The following is a 21,089-nucleotide window of genomic DNA, read 5'->3' on the forward strand; positions in this document are numbered from 1 at the left end:
AAAATGGTTATTTTCCCTATACTTATTATGCAGTTTATATTCTTGAACACATGCCAATTACAGTTATCAGTGTGTCAATGTGTAGCTAGCTGGAACACTGAGCATGGAGGGGCTGTGGCGTTATGGACAGCGCTGCAGACATTGGAGCTGGAGAACCAGATTCGAGTATCGGCACCAGCACAAAATCCTGCGATTCTAGGCACATCACTTAATCTCCGTGTGCCTGTAAAAAAGAATGTGTCCTTGAGTATTGTAACTGGTACGCATGTAATACGCTCAAAGTCTTTCCGGTCGATTTTGTGCTATTTAAAACAAGCTATGCTGGGTGGGGAAGAGGCAGGCAGTACCAGGAATGAGGTGGTGGGAGAGACGGGCCAGCAACAAATGGGGAAGAGAATGCTGAAACGGAAGTGAGATGGTGGTAGGAACGGGCAATCAAGTAACAGAATACAGACGCTGGAAAGTAAAAAACAAAATTGCACATACAAACAAGTTAAAATTGTTATTTTCTCTATACTTAATATGCAGTTTATATTCTTGAACATATGCCCATTGCAGTTACCAACGTGTCAAAGTGTAGCTAGCTGGAACACTGAGCATGTAGAGGATGAGGCGTTACGGCCAGCGATGCTGAATCTGCAGCTGGGAAACCAGGTTCGAGTATCGGCTCAACATCCTGTGATCCTGGGCTAATCACTCAATCTCCCCGTGCCTGTGAAAATTAATGTGTCCTTGCGTAATGTAACTGGAGCTCATTTAAAGCTCTCCAAGTCGTTCCAGTAGACTTCGTGCTATATAAAAAGAATAATGATGGAGGTAGGAGGGAGGCAATAAGCGATGGGGTGGGGAAGAGGGCATGCAGCGACGGAAGAGAGGTGGTGGAAGGGAGGGGCAAGCAACGAACAGAATGCGGACAGTGGAAAGTAAATTTTTTTTAATGAAGTATGTTACAAGTGAGAGCCCAGTGGAAGGACAAAGGGTGCCGGAAGCAATACTTAGTCCAAGCTCCACAGCAAGAACGAAGACGTGAAGCCGAGCAGGAAGCTGGAGGTAGGATGAGATGCTGACCAACACAAAAAAAGAAAAAGAAAGTGACATGGTAACCAAACCAATAATTAGTAAATGTATATAATAGGCAGACTAAGCTCCTTTTAAGATTTTTTTGCGGGTTACAAGAGATTTTGCAAGCTGGTTATAGGCAAAACCTTAAAATGTTATTGCAAAATCAATATACCTATTTGTCGGTCTACTGAAATAGAAGAGGGTAGCCGAACTCCACTTTCCCCGATTATAGGTCTTAGGAACTTTCTCCTTATGTCCAGCAGTCAGGGGGACAAGCATAGAAGGTGCTCTGTCTCTCCTTGACACTAAATAAATAGCATTTTCCTTCCCTGCAGGTAGGTTGTAACCAAGACCCTTCAAACTGCAAAAGAGGGATTCAGAGCAATCTACATATAGGGAATGTTTTGTTTTAATTTGTGAGCTTTTTTGGTTTGTATGAGTTTTCCGTATTTCGTGATTTTGTATATGTAGTTACAGACCTTTTGAAAGCGAGAGAAAATGCTGAATTTATACTTCCCTATATTAAGAGTTTCCGTGCCTGCTTTGTCATTGTTACAAGCGAGAGTATCAATGGAAGGTTACTGTATTTGAATAAGTCTTTTAACTCATCATAGGTCATTACGAATCATTTTCCGGATGATAAACTTAGATTTTCATTTATTATACATTTCAGGGCGATTGAATCAGACTTAAAATAGGGATCCAAGGTTTTAAATGAAGGGTTTTCGTTTGATGAATAATGTATCCAAACTGGCTAGAAGTACAGGAATAATTTCGTCTACTTCAACAGTAATTCTAGAACCAATTAACCCCCACCATAATTTTCTCGAGAAACGCACGAGGGCTTGCATAGCTATCATAGATCTGTTACTTAGCTTCTCCTCATGTGATGACCAATTTAGTTTAGAAGCAACTTCACTCCAAGATAAGCATAATACAATTGCACATTTTGAGTTCGTTTTTCATCTTCCAAACGTACCTTGGCTTGGCACATCCAAAAGACGTTGCTTTTGTTCAAACTGATTAGTAAACTATCTGCTTGTTTTTTCTTCTAAAACCTATGGAAGTTTACAGTCCAAGAATAAGCTTCGCTTAAAATTATTTTTGCGTTCAGCTATAAACTTTAAATGTTCTAAATGGCAGTAATAGCTATAAACTTTTACTAAAATGCTCACACATTTAAAGAAATGTACTAATATGGGTGTTTGAAATATTGTTTGTAAATCCACTGTCTGAGGCAAATAGCACCATGGTATATTAACCATGCTCCACCTGACAAGCATCCCTCAATCTGGCAATGTACAAACGTTGCCACTAAACTACAACCCTGCCTTACTGAGGTGCCAACACTGCAAAGGTGTTTGTTAAACTCTCATTAGTTTTCATAAAATTGCTACTTAGGAAGTAAAATCATCTGGTTACAGATTTAACTTTGTGCCCATTACAAAGTCCGTCTTACACCTAACCACTGTGACAAGTAAAACGTGGGGAAAATCCCGCTTCTCCTAATGTGGACCAAAAGGAAACATGAAAGGCAGTGAGCTGATGGGAAATTGAACCCGAGAACAGAAACCGTAACTGAGAACACAAGTGCAGTCCCAAAAAATTAATTCATGCTTGGAAAAAACTAAAATTCTTAACTATTTGGTGATGGAGGGTACAGGAAAGACTATGAAAAGTGGTCATGTCTGGAGTCCTCGTAAAAGAAGAGGACATTCAGGCTAGCCAAATATGACTAACCGCAATGATCTGAGGAGGAACGGCAGCTGTCACTCATCAGTCTTATCGGCCAAGCAGTATCCTTACCTGAACTTCTTCAACACATAAAAGTAAATTAATCAGTGAATCGGCACATTAAACTCCACACTGCGACAATGGTTTTCACTCTAAAAAGTGCAGCTTTGTAAAGGGCAAATTGAAATCTAAACATGTGCTGAACATATTTGTTTTTCAAATGCAAGTTTACATAGGGTTATTGGGAAATTTGTCCGTAAAACATAACCAAATACAATACAATTGTATATGTGAATAAAAGTGATGGAGTATACACATGGCTAAGCCAGTATGCAAAATCAAGCTTGACAAACCAATTGGTCTGGCCTTGGAAAGCTGGTGAGTTGTTTAACCCCTTAAGCGTGTGTGTTTGCCAATGGCCAACACACGCACTACCTCCCTGGAGCGTGAAACAGCCACTGGCCGAAACCAGGGAGGCCTTCTCAAAATCCTCTGGTGCAAAGAACCGCAGGTTTCTTTTCTTTTTTTTTTTAAAACCCAGGGAGACGCGGAATTGCTTTTGCGCATCTCCCCGACCATCCACCTACCAATCTGTGATGACACACATCACAAACGGGCGATGGAGAAGACTCCAGCTAAGAGCTTGCTTGGTCATCATCAGTGGGGTTTGGGGGTGCTGCAATGCCTCCCCAGATATCAGGGAGGCAAGGTTGGAAAGGGGAGTCTCTTCCCTTTTCAACAATGCCTTTCTGACACAGTTTCCTGGTCGTGTGCCACGATCCACGGCCAGGAAACGACCTTAGACAGCAGGGAATATGTATGGGGGTAACCCCTCATGCAAGTGGGCCAGGCCCCCATTAGTTGGCACATATATATTATATATTTTCAAATCAATGGTTTTCCACTAGGTCAGCACGATCACTCCCCAGGATAAAACTGGCAGGGGGTCGCCCCTCCTGGTCAAAGGCTCACCCCCTGTGGTGGCCACTTTTTTTTTTATACAAGTGTGGTTTCCCTGGGGGCTGAGATCAGCACCCAGGGAAACCACACACATATAAATAAATAAATAAACTGATATCTATCCAGCTCTAAAAGTATATGGAGCGAGATATATGTTTTTCCCTAAAGAGTGCAGATGCAGAATCACTTCTGCCCTTGAGCCCCCTCCTGCCCATCTAGGACTACAGCGCACCTCACAGCGCACTGGCGTCACAAACCCCCACCGGAGCAGAGAAGCAGGCAGGTAAGCGCGCTGCTGCCTGGTCTAGTGGAGTTTCCGCCAATTAGGATGCCTCCCCATGTTTGTGGGTTACATTGTTGGAAAGGGGAGAGTCTCCCCTTTCCAGCAATGCCTCTCACAAACCTATTCCTGCTTGTGTATTGTGCTCATGGCACAATCCACGAGCAGGAATACCACTAGGCCACCAGGGACCAATGTTTAGGTGGGGCTGGCCCTCATGGTTTACCAGCCAACCCCCGTCCACTGCGTGGCGTCTTTTTTTTAACAATGTGTTTTCCCTGGGAGCGCGATTGTGAGGGCTGTGTGTGTGGACTAACGCTTGGCTGGCAGTGTGTGTGGACTAACGCTTGGCTGGCGGTGTGTGTGGACTAACGCTTGGCTGGCGGTGTGTGTGGACTAACGCTTGGCTGGCGGTGTGTGTGGACTAACGCTTGGCTGGCGGTGTGTGTGGACAGACGCTTGCCTGGCGGTGTGCGGGGACCGACGCTTGCCTGGCGGTGTGCGGGGACCGACGCTTGACTGGCGGTGTGCGGGGACCGACGCTTGCCTGGCGGTGTGCGGGGACCGACGCTTGCCGGGCGGTGTGCGGGGACCGACGCTTGCCTGGCGGTGTGCGGGGACCGACGCTTGCCTGGCGGTGTGCGGGGACCGACGCTTGCCTGGCGGTGTGCGGGGACCGACGCTTGACTGGCGGTGTGCGGGGACCGACGCTTGCCTGGCGGTGTGCGGGGACCGACGCTTGCCTGGCGGTGTGCGGGGACCGACGCTTGCCTGGCGGTGTGCGGGGACCGACGCTTGCCTGGCGGTGTGCGGGGACCGACGCTTGCCTGGCGGTGTGCGGGGACCGACGCTTGCCTGGCGGTGTGCGGGGACCGACGCTTGCCTGGCGGTGTGCGTGGACCGACGCTTGCCTCGCGGTGTGCGTGGACCGACGCTTGCCTCGCGGTGTGCGTGGACCGACGCTTGCCTCGCGGTGTGCGTGGACCGACGCTTGCCTCGCGGTGTGCGTGGACCGACGCTTGCCTCGCGGTGTGCGTGGACCGACGCTTGCCTCGCGGTGTGCGTGGACCGACGCTTGCCTCGCGGTGTGCGTGGACCGACGCTTGCCTCGCGGTGTGCGTGGACCGACGCTTGCCTCGCGGTGTGCGTGGACCGACGCTTGCCTCGCGGTGTGCGTGGACCGACGCTTGGCTGGCGGTGTGCGTGGACAGACGCTTGCCTGGCGGTGTGCGGGGACCGACGCTTGCCTGGCGGTGTGCGGGGACCGACGCTTGACTGGCGGTGTGCGGGGACCGACGCTTGCCTGGCGGTGTGCGGGGACCGACGCTTGCCGGGCGGTGTGCGGGGACCGACGCTTGCCTGGCGGTGTGCGGGGACCGACGCTTGCCTGGCGGTGTGCGGGGACCGACGCTTGCCTGGCGGTGTGCGGGGACCGACGCTTGACTGGCGGTGTGCGGGGACCGACGCTTGCCTGGCGGTGTGCGGGGACCGACGCTTGCCTGGCGGTGTGCGGGGACCGACGCTTGCCTGGCGGTGTGCGGGGACCGACGCTTGCCTGGCGGTGTGCGGGGACCGACGCTTGCCTGGCGGTGTGCGGGGACCGACGCTTGCCTGGCGGTGTGCGTGGACCGACGCTTGCCTGGCGGTGTGCGTGGACCGACGCTTGCCTCGCGGTGTGCGTGGACCGACGCTTGCCTGGCGGTGTGCGTGGACCGACGCTTGCCTCGCGGTGTGCGTGGACCGACGCTTGCCTCGCGGTGTGCGTGGACCGACGCTTGCCTCGCGGTGTGCGTGGACCGACGCTTGCCTCGCGGTGTGCGTGGACCGACGCTTGCCTCGCGGTGTGCGTGGACCGACGCTTGCCTCGCGGTGTGCGTGGACCGACGCTTGCCTCGCGGTGTGCGTGGACCGACGCTTGCCTCGCGGTGTGCGTGGACCGACGCTTGCCTCGCGGTGTGCGTGGACCGACGCTTGCCTGGCGGTGTGCGTGGACCGACGCTTGCCTGGCGGTGTGCGTGGACCGACGCTTGCCTGGCGGTGTGCGTCTGACCGACGCTTGACTGGCTTGGCTGCTGGTGTGCGTGGACGGACGCTTGGCTGGCGGGGTGCATGTACTGGTGGTGTATTGGGGGCTGGTAGCCAGTATGTGTATTGACTTACTTGAGGTATGTTTGTCAGTTGTTTGGTGTTTCGGTGCTTGGTGGTGTGATTGGTGTGTTAGTCCTGTTGGTGTATAAGAGTGATGGGCCCTTGAATGGTGCGGTTTGTAAATTTAAGTGTTGTACCGTGTTGGAACAATGGCTGGGAGCGTGAATGGTTTTCTGTATGTAACACACAAAAGGGGTGTGAATGGACTGTAAAGCAGTTGGTGCCTTGCCGCAGCTTTACAGCTCACAAACTATAAGTCAGTGGTGCTCTGATATGATGTTGAAATTATTGACAATGACTTTTCCAGTCTTTATTTCGTAACGTCATTGGTGAATAAAGTTTTTTATGAACAATTTACCTCGTGCCAAATCCAACCAGTAGGCCTGCGACTTACTAGTGGATGGGTGTGCAATATTGTGTTAGTGTTTTTTTTGCTTTTCACCATCAGTGCATACTCTCTCTGTAGTCAACACCTTCTGCCCACACATCTTTTTAGAAACTAGTCACTGAGAGGATATGTGGTATGTTTTGATTGGCTCCCACAAGGTTTACTTACTGAGAAGTCCTTGTAAATTGTATTCATGGACAAAAACATTTTTTCCTCACATTTCTGTGTGGGACTTATGTGGGTTGACCAGGCCGGCAGAAATGTCCTACCACCCTGTGTTCCCGATAAAAATGGAACCTAACATGTGTGGGTGGGCCAAGTGCCCGGGACAGGGAAGGGCCCAAAATGTATTGTGGGCACATTAAAGTTATCTATCACAAAACACCCTGGTTTTGAAGGGTGGCACCTGCGTTTTTGGTGCCAGACTCAGCAGCCATTTAGAGGATCATTTTTATCGGGAGACTGAGGGGAACGCTGGATGGTAGGAAGTTTGTTTCGGTGTGTTGATTCCACACAGAAATATGAAGAACATTTAATTTTTTAAATCTAAATTTGAGGTTTGCAGGGATTCTGGGTAAGAAAACTTTGGGGGACCCACACAAGCCACACCTCCCCGACTTCTCCAAGTGTCTAGTTTTCAGAAATTTAGGTTTCCCTAGGTGGCCACCGAGCACAGGACTAAAAATAGGAAAACCTTGAAGGATATACACAAATGACCCCTTGCTGTATTCAGAAATGTGTCTAGTTTTCAGTAATGTATAGCTTTCCAGGATCATCTATGGATTGCACACCCATTTCCACCACTAACTGGAAGGAGGCTGAAAGCACAAGAAATAGGGAAAATGGTCTATCTTCCAGTAAAATGCCAAAACTGTGATGAAAAATGTTTTTCTGATTGAAGTCTGCCTGTTCCTGAATGCTGGGAAGATGGTGATTTTAGCACTGCAAACCCCTTGTTGATTCCATTTGCAGGGGGGAAAAAACAGACACTTTCATCTGCAGCACTTTTGTCCAGTGTCGCCCCCCGCCAAACATTTAGCTGTATTTTGGCTATTTTGTCGGCCCCCTTCAGGGAAATCCACAAACCCTGTGTACCTGTAGAATCCCCATGATGTTGGAAAAAGGAGGCAAATTTGGCATGGATACCTTATGTGGACATAAAGTTATGGAAGCCTAGGTGCGAACTATCCCAAATAGCCAAAAAAGGGCACCGCACTGGAGGAGAATAAGGCCCAGCAGTTAAAGGGTTAATTTTTTTATTGGAACCATAAGTCAAACAAATAAGAAGAAACATAAGCAATGGCAAAGCCAATAGGTATGTGCCTAATGCGCCAAAGAATACATTAGAACATTAAAGCGAGACACATGGGTGAGAACCATCAGGAAAGGAAAAATTGCTATTGTTGTAAAGTAGTGCTCCATCGTGAAGTTCAAAGCAAGTATTCCAGCGGATGCAAAAAACAAAATACATCCAAACAGCCAATAGCATTAGGTCATAGATGAATACTCGACTTGTCTGAGCCAAGGGGTAAAGGGCAAGTTTAATGTGCTAACACATGCAGTGTCAGCACATTAAAAGAAGCACTGGGGAAGGAGTCAGAAGGACAGGAAAGACAGTGCTATTTTTGTAAAGTACCCCCTCTTCAATTCAATGCAAGGACTCGAGTGGAAGTGGAAGGATAAACCCAACCAAACAAACGGTAACAGGTGAATACTCCACTGCCCTGAGCCAACAGTTGACGGACAAAGTCTCAATGGTTGAAAGAAGATGGTTGGAGAATGCCAACAGTTGGAAGAGGCAGACGACCCTTAGCCCACTCTATGTATATTGTTGGTAAGAGGTATAATTGACAGCTGAGCTGTCAAAACACAGAACTAAAAAAACATGTCCCCTGTCTAAACATGATCGCCATAGGCTTGCTCTAAAAATCTCTAATTAAAATTAATTGCTTCTATATTTTAATAGAACTGAGTGGGTGCTTCCTAGCTTGCGGAACCTAGAACAAATATAGAAGCTCTTTTTTCTTTTAAATCACATCACAGGAAAATATGTTTTTTATTTGCACAAGGAAAACATAAGATTGGCTTCGAATTACTGTAACATTAAGGTATAGCTTTAACACACAAGGATGATAGAACAGGCTATAGAATGGAATGGAACAAACACTGGCAAAGTACAATATTAGCCCACCGACCCTAGCCATAATGTGTGCTTTTTTTTAAGCTCATGTGCACATGTGATCAGGCAAAGTGCAAATGAGCCAATGCCTGAAGTGGGCTAACTCACTGCTCCATGCGGTATTCTGTATTCTGTAGTCTGTAATATGTGGTGGGCGGAAACAAAATACAAAGGGCAGCACATCAGACCAATAGATGAAGAGGGCTGAACCAAAGCCCTTCTGTGTATTTTGCTTTTATTTATGTATTTATTTATTTATTTATTTATTACATGAGGCTGGGGAGTCAACTAAAGTGGTCTCTAGGCCAAGCCTCAAAAGAGACAGGGATTCTGTTGAAACTGTGATTCACCATCCCGGGGCATACTTTTCCTATAACCTTTTAAATATTCTACAATGCTGGGAAATGAGGAGTGTGACATCAGCCCAAGTAACCAGATGCACTATATGCATAAGCACTATGAGCCGGAGAGAAAACGCCATCCTGACTTGTGGGAGTACTCACCAATAATTTTTTGTTTTTTAGGCGAGTCAGATGGGAGATGAAAGGGAGTAGGCAAGTCATGCACACTACACCACCAGCTAAGTAGGTGTTTCCAGAGGCCTGTGCTGTGGGTTGTGAAGTGAAGGATTTCCCCCAAGGTGGGGTCAAGCAGGTGAGTTGGGTCAGGTTGTCTTCAACATGTCTCTATATCTTGGCAGTGGATCATGTGCTCACTGGCTGCGAGTTCGTCTTTGGTGAAGCTCCATTGAGGTGCTTTTTGTTTTTTTAAATCTTCCTAAACATCCAGATCACTAGGGTGATTGCGTTAGACACAAGACAGTTTGGTTTGGCAATGTTTTCAACATCAGTGCATGTGTCAACACTGGGTAGTGTGTTCAGTACTTACCAAATCCATATAGAATTTACATACAAATTGGAATTTGTAATCAGGTGAACATTGGGTCATCCCTTCTGCAACTGTAAATCCATGACTCCTTTCCACAGTCTAACTCTCTTGTGTCTGAGATTTTCAATCCTTCTGAACCTCACCCCCCCACCCCACCCCCAAGCCGAACTTCATGTTCCAATGGCAGGCTTTCCATTTCCCTGTTTAAAACATTCCACGTATCCGTTTCCCTATTACAGTTACAGTATTTTCCTATTAAATATACCAGTTTGTTGGTCAATGGTGTTTGACCTAACGGAGGTGACCATGTGGACGCACATATGGGCATCCAAGCAGTGTACTACTAAAGTCAGTGTGTCACTGCTACGCCCAGTGTAGACCAGCTGGTCAGTGGCAGTGGGACGTAAGTGAAGTTGTGTGGCATTTACCCTTTTATTGGGGATGTAATAAGCAAACGTAAGGAAATATACAATCAATGCCTTCTATGCACTATTACTGCCACTACACTTTATCGTTTTGCTCAGCTATAACCTATATATGAGACCAGTGAAGGGCTCTGATTTACCTCTGGCATACATCTCTTCCATATGGACAGTGCCTGTGAAGTACCAAAACAAGTCCATAGGCTCATCATTGCTCCAGGTAGCAAAGTCAGCGCATGGCCACCACCGGAAGTAACTCAACCAAAAATGGAAAAACTGGGGGCCTGATGTAATGCGACTGCACCAATGACACGACTCTGAAGGCTCAGCAGCCTTCTAAGATAGACTTGAAAGACAGTCAAACCGCTGACCCGGGGCATATCGACATCCACAGCCTTCATGCATCACACAAGATCCCGTCCTTCAGCATGGAAGCTAAGCCTCCATTATGGCCTTCCAAGCAAGCCGTTGTCCGCACCTCTATGGGCCAAATGACAACAATCCGGGGAATGCCCTTTAAATGTCCTAAAAATGTACAGTGAACCACATGGATGCCACAGAGGAAAAGTAGCGTTTTGATGCATAATCTTTGGCTTGCCTACAACCTGTAGATTTCTAGAAATATTAAATTGTTTCGTAAGCTCGAGAGACAGAGAGAGAGAGAAAGAACGTATTGCCAAAGGCACAGAAAAAAGGCAGCCGTCAGTGGATTCGAAGAACAAAAATATGCTACTTCCTGGTTACAAAGACAGGAATCTGTCCCTGGAGTCCGCAACCACACATAGAGTTACGAGCTAGAAGCAGCCCGAGGCTTCTACTTACCGGACGAGAAGAAATTGGATGCTGAAGTTGGACAAACGTGTGAGGGGCAACATTGCACGCCTCATGCCACAAAGGGAACAAAAGAGGCGCCAAGGTCGTCAGCCACTGAAGAGGGATTCAGTTATGGCAGACGAGGAGGGATTTCCATGCCCTGATCTGGCGTGTTCATTAGAATAGAAAGTACAAAACATTTGGCTGACTGAGACAAATTAATCAACATAACAATAAGTCCGGTTTATAGGAGGTACATTCCAAATGCTACGAAGAAAGCATGCTTTAAAATTTTCTATTGTTAGAAAAAGAAGCATACATTTTTGTCAGTGGCCTTTTAGACGAGGGAGAACGAACACCTGATCTCTTTGTCGTTCAATTATGTGTTACTACAATGCAACTCAAAAATGCCTTCTCTACTGACATTGGAAGGATAAATAGTTGATTGGACCGGTTGTAAATTGAACGTGTGGCCTACAGGTTACATGTACTAATCTTTGCAGCACAACTGAATGGGTTATCTTTGCAGTGTGCAAAGATGAAGAGTTCCAGAGGGTCAGATTGGGTCTAACATTCATATATATTAAAAAAATTATGACCAAGCCAGTATTCTTGTGTTGAAAAAGCGTCTGTGTAAAGAGTAACGCCATCTATTATAAACCAGTTCCATTTAAAATGAAGCACTATATACTTTCACATGCTCTTCCCAGAAAGCCATACGCAGGCGATGGTAGGAGGCGCTTTTCCTTGGTACTTGCGATCGAAGAAAAAAATTAAAATGTAATATAAGGAATCTGGCAACTTCTTCACCCACATCTACTTTCAACAAGGAAAGGCATTATTTAAAATAAAAATGTAAAGAGAGTACAAGGTTCTTACATTTTTCTTCATGAGAACAACACATTCCCGCCATAGTGGGACAATGAAGGTCAGAAAATAAACAGGGTGCCAGGGGATATTTCAATTTCACGGAGACAATATATGGGGGGGGGGGGGGGGGGGGGAGAGATCCGCTTCAAGTCTTTCCCTTGTTACAAAACTTTGATACCAAGACACAAAATGAGACCGTCCATGGTTCTATATTAAGGAGCAACGTATTATAACTGGTACAGATGCTGCTATTTAATGGGGGCACACTGGACACATACCAAAAAGAGTGCTTTTATAAGTGGAGGCACACAGAATCTGCACAGCTACAGCGAGGAGCAATAAGCAGCAATAGTCTTGACCAATTGAGAGATTCAACACATGGGATATGATGCAAGGCTATGCGCCAACTGCTTCGACCACAGGTCATGCCACTGATGGCCATAACGTCCAACAAGGAGGCACCTATAACATGGTAGCCTGCACCTAGGAGGGTTCAAGAGACAACACATGAACAGATTAGAGAGGCACGTTGACCAGTGCAGAACTAAATTGAAGATATGCTCCCAAGCTGAAAGGCTCCCTTTGTGCTGGAGTGATTGCTTCCTCAGAGACCAGTTAAGGGCTCTGATTTGCCTCTGACGTACATCACCAACAAGATGCACAAGGCTATCGGACCTAGCAGGTTTAGGATTTGCAGAACCAGGATCTCTGTTGAAGTCAGAAACATCTGAACCATATCACAAATATCAGCAACAATCAGAGAAGAAGGAAAGGGGTTCATGGGTTTTGTGTCCAGCACTGCATCAAAGGTTAGCATATGTGCGAGAGTGATACGAGACTTCTAAGCTTTGATGGTAACGCCCAAGAAGCAGAGAAGAATCATAGTACCAAGAAAAGGTTTCTTCACAAGCCCCATCACTAGCCAGTCATCCAAGTACAAAAACGATGACCTCCTGGTCTACATTATGAAGCTGCCACAACTGCCAGCACCTTCATAAAAAGACACGGTGCAGAATCTAGATTACACTTGAGGATTTGTTTTGAAGCATTCAAACTACCTCTGACCAGATTTGAAAAAGGATTTCTTCATGTGAAAAGGGAAATAGATGAACAGGTCTGGCAATACCCTGTGTGGACATGCCCCCACAGACATCTAGCATTAACTGAGTTGCAATGAAGACTGCCAAAATCAAGGATTTTTGTCCCACAGCTTGGAGCCCCTTGGACTTCTCTTCTGGGTCATAGCAAACGTGTTTGAATTTAATTTAGTAGATCGGGATTGGACTACTACGCGGTCTGGTCGGAGATAACACAACAAAAATTTCAGATCACATTCGGCAGGCATGTAACAGCTGGCAATTTGTCTGTGGACTGCAGATCAAAACAAAGACTTGTACCAGGACTTCAAAAAAGACCCTTTAAAAGGCATCAGAAGTTCTGAAAATACAGAAGAAGGCTGCACTGTTTCAGTTAAAATGTTAGTTTATCATTCCAGGTGACATCGCAGGGTCATCACATCTCTCATCACATTATCACAGATTTGGCCTCCCAGGTGCAAGTTGTGTTGGGGAGTCTTCTCTACTTTTCCTGCTGCTTTTCTCATCACTGAAGTGAATGGAGAAACTTTCTCTGACAGAGGCCCATGAGGTAGTGAATATTCTCTTCTGGAGAAGTGTCCATCTGGATTTACAGAATGCAGATCGTTTGAAGTACTGCATAGGCTGACTTTGAGGGCTTCCAGGGCAGCATATGTGGCATTGAAAACATGAAAACGACTCCCTGGATGGCCCAGACCTCATTGATGGCTCCAAAGGCGGAGTCTAAGGAGGATGAATTCAGGCGGAGTCCTAGTCATGCAAGGCCACAGGATCAGACCCATATTTGAGAAGTGACTTGTAAGTGCAGGAGAAATCCTGAGAAGATCCAGCAAGGCTAGATGGAGGGCTCAGGTTTGAGGTGTGCAGGGTTGGCTGACTGAGTGGGAAATTCTAGATCCATTTTTTATTTACTTATTTTACATCGGTATCAGAACTAGCAATGACAAAGAAACCAGTATTGGGGAACTGCGACAGTCCAGGAGTCTGAATTTATCCCTGATGAAAAAGAGGATTGCTCCTTCCGATGGCACTTTTTTTTGTGTGTGTTTTTTTAATTATGTGGGAACATCTTTTGGGCGATTGTTCCATGTCAGAAAATATAACTAAAGGAGAACGGGAACACTTTGACATTCCTTTAGGCCTGGCCAATGACCTCCAGCTCCCCGATTTCATACAGGAGCATTGAGGAACAGGAGCTGCAGGCCAAGGGGTTCCATTCTCATGCAAGACACCAAAGCAGGTGCCATGTGCATCCAACAACATCATCTTACAGCATTAGCCACAGGGATTATATCTGTAAATACTGGGAAATATTTGACCTAGTCACTCCAGAAAAACTGAGGATTGTCTGTTAGTGAAACACCAGTAGCCGCTCCACACTCGTGTCAATAAAAATAAAAAACAGGAACTTGTACCCTGTAGCAGAAATGCGAATGTACCTGTATCAAAACTCAATAAAATACTTTGAAACCATAAAAAAACTTTTTTTTTTTAAATGACAGACTCCACCATTCCATTTTTATCAAAGGGAGACGAACAACACCTAATGATCTTTCTTCTTACAAGGTACCCTGTACTGTTAAAGAGGTAATGGCTAGGAGAATCTACAGAAAGACTTCTTTACTTCAGAGGTGATAGGTTTTATGTGCTACTTAGGTACTTGAGGTAATCTGGTGTTGTATGAGGGGACAAAGCTAATCTTCGCAAATGGCATCAGTAGCCACATTTCAAAAGTTGGTAACCAAGGGTTCACTTTCCATGAAATAAAAGAGATGCTACAATTACTTCATATCACCTGATCCCCTACTTCTAACAAAAACACACCTAGCAATCGGTTAACTTGTCACTCTATAAGCCAGGCCACTGTATAAAAGATCTGGGACAGAAAGACACACATAACTGTGCCATTTCACAGTAGCACTGTCTTTAATTTAATGCATACGAGTAAAGGAACGCAATAACGATGATATGACAAAGGGCAACATGGAACAGTTTAATGAAAACAAAACATTGACAGGCTGGGAGCAATTTTGAAGTTTACAAGAATAACATCTGACAGCCACTTGCACCGCTCTTCGAGGATCTCTCCCCTGCCTTTCAATTCATGTTGTCCACTTTAGAGAGGAATACAAGCAGCTCCTAAGTTCTAAACAAACATATCCCTTTTGCCTTTGTTTTAAGCCCAAAACTGGCATTCTAGATTTCCTACAGACTTGCCAAACACAAGCAGACCCTATTGACGCTGCTCCCAATGTCCATCTAGTTCCACGGAGGTTGCGGTCACATCTGCACAGACGAAAAACCCTGATGACACTATCTGCTCACCGCAACAACACCTCAGTCACTAAGCCCTTACTTAGCCTTGACGAAACCTTTGGAATGCATCGAGTAGGAAATAAAGATGGCCCAGCACTATCCCACAAAAGAGTTTTCGATCCTCTCAGTGAACATAACATGGGTTTTCAACGCACAAATTAAAGCAAAAAACAAGCTACCAGGGTGTGAAAGACCTCAAGAAGCAAGCGGGAATTCCAAGATGACCGCCACCATGCTCTACGGGGGCCCGACGGAGCAAGTCTATGTCAGGACCGGAGGCGAGGATTATGCAGTCCTTTATTCACTTTTATTAATTAGCTGATTCAAAAGGTGAAAAAAATACAGAACACTTGCACAAAACAACATCTCCCATGAACCTTAGGGAGCAACCATGGTAACCAATAGTCCAATCTTGGGCCACTTAGAGCACCAGCGAGGGGGCTGCCCACATATATTATTACAGGGCATTTTGTTCTTGGTGCTCTCACCTCTTGAATACATATGCAGTCACAAAGAGACCATGACTATGCACCCTCTTGCACAGGAGGAGGTTTGTCCCCCTCATCAAAGCATTCCAGCAGAGGTGGACAGGTTCCTTACCCAGGCTATATCTCAGGCGCTTGCCCCTCTGTAGGAAACTGTTGCCAAGCTGCCGGCCCAGGTGTACAAGGGCATTGGTACACTGGGAGATGGGGGGCTGGGCCTAGTGGGGTGATGTCATCCCCACACGCAAGGCCTACAAAGGTGACGCGGGGGACCTGGAAGGCTTTAGCAGTCTGGCTGAAGTCTTCCATAACAGTGCGCACAAGTTAAAGAACAAGCCCTATCCAGAGGAGGAAACACCCGGGATAATGAGCGACGATGACACAACAGACTTCGACCCCCAGGAGGGAGTTTCCCGATTTGGGGGAAGGGTGATCTTGAGGATGACAAAGCCTCCTCTGATGAGGCCCAAGACTCTGGTATATTCTGGTGCCCGCATTCCACTGGTTCAGACTCACTAGAGGGGGACACTACCCATAGCGACATGTTTGACCCAGAGGGGCTTCACCATCCATGCTCTGCAGAGTGGATCCGGGAGAAGAAAGTGGCAGACTACGTGGCGAGAAAAATCAGCTAACCCCTCAGCAAAGACGTTAGAACGTGCCTACGGGTGGAATGTCCCACACCATCCCTGGGTGATAGTGTGACAGCGACCCCACTGATCGACCCTAAATTACGTACTTTCTTCTCCGAATACAGGAATGATCCAAAAAAGGGAAAACAGGTCTCGGCGAGCGTGTCAGGACAAGCTCCAGGATGGGTAGGCCCTGGCTAAGATCATCGAGCTAGCGGAACAGGCCAGTCAGTCAGGGAATTTCCTGCCCACGGACGATGTCGCTGGCTGGGCGCAGAGGGCGATCTGCCTCCTCTGCAACGCCAACTGCGCCCTCTCAGCGGAATGTCGCCGTTCCTTGTTGATCAAAATTGATTCCAAACTGGGGGGGGACTTTTCAGCGACCCCTTCGTTAAAGAGCTTGGGAAGTTTGTTGCCAAGTTCCCGGCCCTAGACAAAGCCCAGTCTTCGATGAAAAAAATCTTTCCCGTGAGGGCTTTTGAAGGGGCTGGAAGAGGTAGGGGTAGCTCTTTTGGCTGCCAGTCCCACCAAGGCCCTAATAGAGCCCAGGCGAGGATGAATAATGGCTGGCATGATTGTCATCAAGGCTCCTTCTACCCTTTAAGCTGTGTCGGCCGAGATAAACACAACCGATCTCATGGATACAACAATGTATACAGCGGTAAGGTAGATTCTTGCAGCATCTCTCCGGTTGGGGGGGTACGCGCTTGCGCTCACAAGTGGGCAGAGATAACGGCAGACCCATGGGTACTGGAGACCGGCCAGGGGTATCACATAGAATTCTACAGAACCCGGTGACATAAAGCAAGGGCCCGTCCTCTAACCTTCACCGCCCATGAGATGTCCCTAATAGACCAAGAGGGATAGGAACTGCTCTCCAAAAATTCCATATGCCTTTCCCATCTGCATCCCGGGGGTTTCCTAAGCAACTTGTTCCAAATAGAGGAAAGGGATGGAGGCTTCCGGCAAGTGATAAACCTCAGGTCCTTCAACAAGTGAGTAGTATATCGCCACTTCAAGATGGAGGGTATCCACCTCCTCAGGGACATGCTACTTCAGGACGATTGGCTGGAACGCCTGGACCACAAGGATGCCTGCCTGTCTGACAGTCCCCATCTACTCACCTCATTGCAGGTACCTCCAATTCGAGTGGAGAGGACCAATATTAGAGTTCCGGACTCTCCCATTCGGTCTATCTTCAGCACCGTGGTGCTTCACAAAACTACTCAAGCCAGTAATGGAGTATCTTCGGACCCTGGGCATCAGGTTGATCATCTACCTGGAAGATATCCTGTTGATGGATCAGTCACAGAATCGCCTTTTGGCCCATCTGAACACCACCGTTCACCTCCTTAAAGACTTGGGATTTGTCATAAACCAACAGAAGTCGGATCTGGCGCCCCAGTAAACTATGACCTATCTGGGCTAATTCGGAGGGACAGTATTTCCTTGTGCCAACTGGCCAGGACTGTTGAGTTATTATCATCCTCGATACAAGCCATTTTCCCGGGTCCATTGCACTACCTTGCACTCCAGAGGTTGAAGGCAGCCCACCTTCTGAGAGGCCTTACCTATTTGGAGCTATTTACTCTGAGACCGGAGGCCAAGACAGAGATGCAATGGTGGATAGACCATATGGAAGCCTGGTACGGGAGAGCAATATTCCGATCCCGTACAGATCAGTTGCTAGAGTCGGATGCCAGCTGTCTGGACTGATTCGCCATGTGCGGCTCGATCGCCATGGGAGGCAGGTGGACGGAAGAGAAACTCTCTCTACACGTCAAGGGCCTCAAATTTCTGGTGGGCTCGTTGCTATTAGAGCCCTTACTAAGGACAGGATCTCCTGCTGTGTTCTGTTGAGGATGGACAACACCACAGCGGTGCAGTATCTCAAACGGTTGGGCGGTACCCGCTCTCGAGCGCTGGCGGAACTCGCAAAGGATTTCTGGCGCTACTGCCTCCAGTGTCAAATATCGGTGACAGCGGAATACCTACCGGGGTCGTTGAACTCGGTGGCAGACTGGAACTCCAGATTCCTCAGGGCGCCAGCGATTGGAGGCTCTGCCCAGCAGTATTTCAAGCTCTCATGTCAGTGTGGGGTCCGAGCCATGTGTACCTCTTTGCATCCTGATGGAACTCGCAGCTCCCACGCTATGTCAGCTGGACACCGGACCCAGAAGTGGTGGACGCCTTCCTACAGGAATGGCCGGTGACTCAAGCCTATGAATTCTCACAGTTCTTTTATCCAGCAGGTGGCGGCCCATGCTAGACATCAACGGGCCCCCCTGGTACTGATCACTCAGATATGGTGCTCACAAGCGTGGTTCCCTTCCCTATGGAACTTGCTTGGGCCTCGCCATTTTGGCTCCCAACTGTTGCAGAGATCTTGACAGATCCCCTGGGCCAGCCCCATCCCCTGGTCCTAGAGGGCCTTCTTCACCTCATGGCATGGCGGATTTTAGGAGATGCTGGTAGGACCTCAGACTTTTGCAAGGAGCTAAATACCTCATCCAGCTGGTGTGGGCCCTAGGAACTACCAAGAGGTACAAATCGGCTTGGAGATGATGGGTTTGTTGGTGTGCGGCGAAACACCTGGATCCCATGGACACTAGCGTTACAGATGTCGTGAACTTCCTGGTAGAACTGTTTCAGGAAGCCATGGCATATTGTTCCATCAACTCCTTCAGGTTGGCTATCTCGGCGGGCCATTCTCAAGTGAATAATGCTCCGGTGGCGTAACACCCGTGGTAAGTAAGCTCCTCAAGAGCAACAGGATGTCCCGTCCCCCAGAGCCCCGGTACGCGGGCTTGTGGGACGCTAATCTGGTTCTATGTTTGCTGACCTACTGGCAGGACAATCAATACCTTTCCAGGAAGGCGATCTCAGCGAAGTTGGCTATGTTGCTCTGCCTCATCTCTTGCAAGAGAGCTTGGGACGTAAAAGCTTTAGACCTCTCAGCTAGAATTTTTACCCCGGAAGGGGTCACCTTGAATATCTTCAGGAGTACAAAGACGACCAGGTCGGTATCTTACCCAGCCTTTCCCAAGAAACCTAAGCTGTATGTGGTTAGATGCCTTAGACCATATGAGGACATGACATTGGAGGTTTGTCCTCCGGGAGAACGGCAACTCCTGATTGCCATCAAAAAGCCTTACAAGACTGTGTCATCTCCGACCATTTCCGATGGGTGAGATGGGTTATGGCAGAAGCCAGTATTGGCATCAGCGATTTCGGAGCTCATTCCACCAGGGGAGCTATGGCCTCCAAGGCTGTCCAGGTAGGGGGCAGACTGGAGAATATCATGAATGCGGAGGACTGGTCCCTCCCTGGAATATAAATAGGGGCGTTTAAGTCTACACAGTACTGCACTCTCACGAACTAGAGACCTGTTGTATAGAGAAGTATTATTGATATTAACTAACTGCAAATGCAATACTTGGGTTCATGATTCTGAATGCAATGTTTTTTCCTTTATATGACAACTGTTGCACTATATAAATGTTCCTGAAGGTTGTACTTCACTAATAAGAAGTTGGTTAGTTACCATAATGACTTTTATCTATATGATTTTTTTCTGGCATTATAACATCTGCTCATACCTAATTCTGGGTTATATTTGGGAATCTCTAACGTTTCTCCACATATCTTCTTAGGCTCGGAGTCAAAGACGGAATGAAGGATAACGCGCATAACTTCCGCCAGTGAAGAAGAGGAAGGACTACGTTTCATTATGTGATTTGTAGAATGTTGGACTGTGTCTGGATTGAACAATTGGTTACCAAGGTTGCTCCCTAAGGTTCACGGGAGATGTAGTTTTGTGCAAGTGTTAATGATTTTACCTTTGAACCTGCTAATTAATAAAAGTGAAGAAAGGACTGCATAACCCTTGCCTCCACATCCTTAATAGAATTGAAACTTTCCTTCATGGCAACTAGGAAATTTTTCATGCCGGTCTAGTCTTTACAGGGTTGGACAACGAAGCGCCACTGGAGGACAACAGCTGAAACACAAGCAGGAGAATGGAAAAGGAGTGCAGAGGCAAAAACTGGGTGGAGAGACCCAGATGGAGAGAGAGAGAGACGGTAACTGAGGCGGAGCATGACCAGGAAGAGACTGAGTGGAGTGCAGCAGGCGACGACACAGAGAGCGACCCCAACAAAGTGACCAAAGGAGAGGGTGGCAGCAGCAAAGGCGGAGGCGAGGAGCAGACCTCGTGGGATAGGGATTACAAACCCAGCAGTGCAGAGAGGCAGAGGGACGCTTCGGGTACCTCCTCCATGGCTGTGGCTACAGGCATGTGTCACTTTTGCAAATTCATTCAATTGTGGTGGTGGTGGTGATGATGAGGATGATATGGGGAGTAAGAGAGGGAGAGCACCTCACAGTGTGGGGTGGGATGAGGGAAGGGAGAAGTGCACAAGTGATGAGGAAAGAACCACAGAGTAAATCATCTCTCAGGAAAAAGGTGGTGGGCAAGCACTAAAACAGAGAAAAACAGAGAACACCTACTGATAATACTATTGTGTGGTTTGTCCCGGGGACCTCTAACCTACTGGTGACTGGCCTTGGAAGGGGAGAAGAACAGGAACATTACAGGGACGAGAAACGAGAAGAAGGGGAAGAATGAGAAAGGACATCAGCTGGCAGGGGCAACATTGAGTAAAGTGATAATAAAAATCACAAAAATGTTAACAAAAGAAAAAAACGTCTGAAACACTCTGATGATAGTTCATATGCGCCACGAGCCCACACAGGCATACACAATCTCTTGTTGGGAAACATCCAACTTATAACAACTTCAAGAATTGTTTACAA

General features: G+C 47.3%; 1 protein-coding gene and 1 long non-coding RNA gene across 2 annotated transcripts in view; one reads left to right on the top strand and one right to left on the bottom strand.

Moving 5' to 3' along the window:
* NCK1 (NCK adaptor protein 1) overlaps positions 1 to 21,089 on the bottom strand; it is a 722,331-nt gene that overhangs the window by 678,825 nt on the left and 22,417 nt on the right. The window lies entirely within an intron of this gene.
* LOC144792724 (uncharacterized) lies at positions 967 to 20,142 on the top strand. The gene is made up of 3 exons (XR_013602615.1): positions 967 to 1,050; positions 9,276 to 9,405; positions 19,928 to 20,142. It is a non-coding gene; the product is annotated as an uncharacterized LOC144792724 (long non-coding RNA).

The sequence above is a fragment of the Lissotriton helveticus genome, chromosome 11 (assembly GCF_964261635.1).
Source record: "Lissotriton helveticus chromosome 11, aLisHel1.1, whole genome shotgun sequence".
In the NCBI taxonomy this organism is placed as follows: domain Eukaryota; kingdom Metazoa; phylum Chordata; class Amphibia; order Caudata; family Salamandridae; genus Lissotriton; species Lissotriton helveticus.